This window comes from Saimiri boliviensis, chromosome 2, assembly GCF_048565385.1.
Source record: "Saimiri boliviensis isolate mSaiBol1 chromosome 2, mSaiBol1.pri, whole genome shotgun sequence".
Classification (NCBI taxonomy): Eukaryota; Metazoa; Chordata; class Mammalia; order Primates; family Cebidae; genus Saimiri; species Saimiri boliviensis.
Genome location: NC_133450.1, coordinates 213,430,808 through 213,436,625, shown reverse-complemented (window position 1 = coordinate 213,436,625; position 5,818 = coordinate 213,430,808). Strand labels below are relative to the sequence as shown.

The 5,818-nt window shown below is 45.8% G+C and overlaps 1 pseudogene; it reads right to left on the bottom strand.

Annotated features, from left to right (window-relative positions):
* Positions 1–206: 206 nt before the first annotated feature.
* On the bottom strand, positions 207–1,711 carry LOC101050940 (adenosylhomocysteinase-like; annotated as a pseudogene).
* Between the last annotated feature and the right edge of the window lie 4,107 nt (positions 1,712–5,818).

Here is a 5,818-nt window from a genome sequence, read left to right as displayed (position 1 = left end):
TAGTGAGCAGTTCCAAGACCACTCAGCTCATGGTTCCCTGTGGATGCCTCCCTTGTATCTCCATCATGACCAGGGCTTGAGGAGGGGCCTCTCAATTCCCCCTGCAACACTTGACACAGTGTGAGGGATGCTTCAGAGGCCAAAAACTGAGTGACCAGCCCCAGGAAGTCGATGGGGGACACCGACAAACCATTGGTACCATTCGCTTTTAGGGAGGAGAGGCAGGGCCTGAACAAAGACAGCAGCTGGCAGGTGAAGGGCAGGCCTGGCTCTCAGCAGCAGTAGTGATCTGGCTTGAGGGGCCATCACGGGACACGCCCAGCTATTGAGCTTGCTTCTCAGTCAGCTTGGTCAATTTCACATTCAGCTTGCCCGGGGGAGCTTCAGCCACTGCGTCATCCAGCTTCTTGGGCAGGAAGTGAACCCCAATGGGGTACTTGTCTGAGTGGGTTCACAGCTCAATCTGCATCATCACCTGGTTGATGAAGGAGTTACTCACCACGAAGCTGGGGCAGCCCATGACACAACCTAGGCTGACCAGCCAACCCTCAGCCAGCAGGATGATGTGGCGCCCATTCTTCAGCCAGTACTCGTCCACCTGGGGCTTGATGTCCACCTTCTCCACAACATTCTTGTTGAGCCACCTGACACTGATCTCCATGTCAAAGCATCCAGTGTTACACACGATGACATCATCCTTCATCTGCTCAAAGTGCTGGCCAAGAATGATGTTGACACAGGCTGTGGTGATGACAAGGATGTTGCCCTCTTGACAGGCCTCGGCCATGGTGGTCACCTCATAACCTTCCATGGGAGCCTGCAGTGCACTGACAGGGTCAGTCTTGGTGATGATGATGTGGGCCCCAAAACCCCACAGGGCCTGGGCACAGCCCCCGCCCACATCGCCATAGCCTGCTACCACTGCTACCTGGCTGGCAATCACCATGTCTTGGCCCACTTGATGTCATTCATCTGGGAGGGACTCCCGGCAGCCACAGAGGTTGTGAAATTTTGCTCTTGGTGAGTCATTGATGTTGATGGCAGGCACCTTCAGGATTCCATTGGCCATCATCTTGTACAGGTTGTGGACCCTGGTTGTGGTATCCCTAAGAAATACCTCAGATGCCCGACATGAGCTGTGGGTACTTGGTGTGGACGAGGTTAGTAAGGTCACCCCCATCATCCAGAATCATGTTGAAGGGCCCATCCTTCAAGCACAGTGTCTGTTCAATGCACCACGGGTATTCCTCATTCATTTTGTCCTTCCAGGTGAACCCTGGCATGCCAGCCTTGGCAAAGGCAGCTGCTGCATGGTCCTGGGTGGAAAAGATGTTGCAACTAGACCACTGCTCCCGAACACCCAGGGAGATGAGAGTTTCAATGAGGATGGCTGTCTCCACAGTCATTTGCAGGCAGTCAGCAATGCAGGTGCTCTTCAGTGGCCTGGAAGGCAAGTATAGCTCCCGAATGGCCACCAGGCCCAGCATCTCATTCTCAATGTCCAGGGCCTTGTGTTCCCAGGTGTCCAGGCCGATGTCACCAACTTTGTAGGGCAGTTTGTCAGACATGCTGGCAGTGTCTTTGAAGGACAAGGGCAAGGCGGCTGGGCCTCAGTCTAGGGACAGGCATTGCATGGGCAGGGCCTGGCAGGCAGCACTGGGCAGGTATCATTTTTTATAGATGTATAGTATTTCTACACAGAAACATCATAGCCGAGTACTCAACTAATCCTTTGTTGTTAACTATTTAGGTTTTTCTAATTTTTGTAATTATATGACACTCTGGTGAACATTTTTGTACATAAATATTTACATCTTATTATTTATTTCCCTTGGATAGATTCCTCTTTTTTTTTTCTTTTTGGGACAGGGTCTCGCTGTTGCCCAGGCTGGAGTACAGTGACGTGATCATGGTTTACTACAGCCTTGACTTCCCAAGCTCAGGTGATTCTCCCACCTCAGCCTCCCAGGTAGCTGGGACTTCAGGTGCATACCACCATGCCCAACTAATTTTCAGTATTTTTTTTTTTTTTTTTTTTTTTTAGTAAAGATGGGGTTTCACCATGTTGCCCAGGCTGGTCTTAAACTCCTGAGCTCAAGTGATCTACCCAACTCAGCCTCCCAAAGTGTTGGGATCACAAGCATCAGCCACTGTGCCTGGCCTTTGGATAGATCCTTAAACGTGGAAATAATGGGCCAGGCATGATGACCCTTTATTTGGGCACTTTGGGAGGCTGAGGTGGGTGGATCACCTGAGATCGGGAGTTCAAGACCAGACTGACCAACATGGAGAAACCCTGTCTCTACTAAAAATACAAACTTAGCCGGGCACAGTGGTGCATGCCTGTAATCCCAGCTACTCCAGAGGCTGAGGCAGGAGAATTGCGAACCTGGGAGGTTGCCGTGAGCCAAGATCACGCCATTGCACTCCAACCCAGGCAACAAGAGTGAGACTCCGTCTCAAAAAATAAAAAAAATATAAAAACGAAAAAGTGGAAATAATGAGTCAAAAAGTATAAACACTTTTAAGGCTTCCTGGAAAAGTTGTATCACTGATCATTTCTATCAACAGTGAGAGGCCATAACAAGTATTACCAGTTTGTAAAAATTGTTGCCAAATCAATAGGTTAAAAAAGTGGCAATTCCTTATCTCAACTTGCAATTCTTTAATTACCCAAGTTGCGTATGCAGCATTTCCTATTTCTTAGTCATTTGTATTGTTTTCTGTGACTTGTCTCTTAGTGTCCTCTGCTGGGCTGACTTTGTGAACAGTGGCCCCAATAATCCTACAGTTGTCTGCAGAAGGTGCCAAACCTTGCATTTAGCCACATCTGATAGGAGGCCAGCCTCTGGCAGGATTAGAAATAATCCATGTCAGCGTTGCTGTTTCAATGAAACCAGAAAGGGAAAAGGTTTCCGTGTTTTATTGGAATTTGGGAGATGAAGTTATTTTGCTGAGCCATATCCATCATATTACTATGCCTTCTTTCATTTTCTCTCTCAAGGCTTCTCTTTTTTTAAACGCTTTTCTAGCAGAAGGGTTAAATTTGGTGCATGTGTGTCCTTTATTTCACTATGTGATCACTGACCTCCTCCTATGTGCAACACATAGCGGCCACATTAATGAACTGTAGAGTATAGAGAAGAGCCTGGGCTTTTGAGGCAGAAGGGACTTGGGCAAGTCCCTTAAGCTCTTGGAGGCTCAGTTTCCTCTTCTTTCAAGTGCAGATAATAGTCCTGTCTTTGAGGAATAAATGTGTTATGAATGTAAAACTCCTGAAACAGCATCCACCATATCATAAGACTTCACAGACAATTTTTTTTTTTCGAGATGGAGTCTTGCTCTGTCACCCAGGCCTGAGTGCAGTGGCATGATCTAGGTTTACTGCAACCTTCGCCTCCCAGGTTCAAGCAATTCTCCTGCCTCAGCCTCCTGAGTGGCTGGGATTGCAGGTGTTTGCTATTACGCATGTCTAATTTTTTTTTTTTTTTTTTTTTTTTTTTGCATTTTTAGTAGAGACGGGGTTTCACCATGTTGGCCAGGCTAGTCTTGAACGCCTGATCTTGTGATCTGCCTGCCTCAGCCTCCTAAAGTGCTGGGATTATAGGCATGAGCCACTGCACCCAGCTCACAGACAATTCTTGAGCCATTTCTGTGTATTTGACACTGTGCTAGGTACTGACTATAAAATGAGAAATCAGATGGGGCCCTTTACAGCATCTCCTTTACCGAGGAGAAAAGATAAGAAAGATAAGAAAACTGAGGCTCAGAGAGGTGAAAGGTTTCCTCCAAGGTCATACATTTGGCAGTCATGACCCAAGTCTGTCTGACTCTAAAGACACAAGCTCTTCCCATGAGAAGAGAGGAGAAAAGTCAGGCTACACATTGGCTCTAAAAAGGCCCTCTCTGACCCCTGCTGTTCCGTGGTTCTTAAGCCTTTGGCTCCAGGTCTCATGGGTGGGTTGACAGCTTTTTAGAGCCCTAGGCCTTAGCTACAGTTCTGGGACAATAGGAAAAGTGCCCGTCAATGTTCTGTTACACAGAGTGTGACAGCTATAATTTTTCTTTTCTTCTTTCCATTATAAGTATTTTCCCTTTATAGTTAAGGGTGCCAGTGGGAGCCAGCCAGCCTCAGTTTGATTTCTGGCTCTATTATTTACTAAGTGACCATGGGCAAGTTGCATAACCTGTGTCCTAGTTTCCTTATCTGTAAAATGCAGATAATAATAGAGTATAGACTGAATGTTTGTGTCCCTCTAAAATTCATATGTTGAAATCCAAACTCTCCATGTGAAAGTATTTGGAAACCTTTGGGAGGTGATTAGGTCATGAAGGCTGAACCATCATGAATAGAATTAGTGTCCTTTTAAAGAACACCCAGGGAGCTCACTGAATCTGGTGGTGCCTTGATCTTGGACATCCCAGGCACCAGAACTGGGAGAGAGACATTTTTTGTTGTCTACAAGCCACAATCTACAGGGCTTTGTTGCAGCAGCCCAAAGGGACTAAGACACAATAGTACCTACTTCCTGGGGTTCTTAGAATTAAACAAAATCATTCATATGTAGCTCTTAGTATAATGTCTAGCATAGACCATGAGCTCAATTGTTTACTATTAATATTTCCTATACTGTTTTCATAGCTACACTTACAATGACTTTATACGATTAAATTTAATGGATATAATAATACCTTCCTCTGGTGTCAGATATGTAAGGTGTTTCCAATTTTTAAACACAAAGTAAAATGTAATTCCTAAGAAAATCATCTTGTAGTTTAGAGATTAAGGAAGATTTAAGATTAAAGAAATTTAAGAATTAAATGTTGAATGAATTAACATTAATACATTTAAATTACTAACATCTGTCAAAAAATTTAATATTTTCTATACATACTACCGGCTAATTATCCCATCTTAAAAGCCGCCGTATGGATGATCCTTGCCTAAGGCAGAGAGCTGACCTGGATCACTCGACAAGGTCTTCTAGTCACTTGCTCTATGGTTCTCCTAGCCAAGAAGCTGCATCAGCTTTTCCCCCTTGCCAGAGAACCTCTGATACAACAAAGCTCAGGGCCAACCCAGCATTTTCCAGATATCATTTGGAAATATCAGGTAGGGCAACTGTCAGGCCATGTCACCTGATGGGGAACTTACGGGGCAGGGGTTTCTGCTCTGGTCCTTCAGCCAACAAAGCTCAAAGTTAGCAATGGTATAACTAAAATATGAACCTACATATATTGAGTACCGTCTGTATGCCAGGCTCTGTGAAAACATTCTCCTCAATCCTCAGCTCGACAAATGAGAGACGATTTACTGTCCCCATTTAATAGATGAGAAAACTGGCCTGACCCAGTGGCTCACGTCTGTAATCCCAGCACGTTGGGAGATTGAGGAGGGAGGATCACCTGAGCTCAGGAGTTTGAGACCAGCCTGGCCAACGTGGTGAAATCCCATCTCTACTAAAAATATAAGAATTAGCTGGGCATGGTGGCAGGTGCCTGTAATCCCTGCTACTCAGGAAGCTGAGGCAGGAGACTCGATTGAACCTGGGAAGCAGAGGTTGCAGTGAGCCGAGAGGGCGCCATTGCACTCCAGCTCCGGCAACAAGGGCAAAATGCAGATTCAAAAAAAAGGATAAGAAAACAGGCTCAGAGAGGTCAAAGGTTTCCTCCAAGGTCATACACCTGGCAGTCATGACCCAAGTCTGTCTGACTCTAAAGACGCAAACTCTTCCCATGAACACTACAAGGCTTCAATTTAATTCAATTTAACCAGCATGGATTAGCACTTACAAGCGTTGCCCCTGCTAGGTACTGA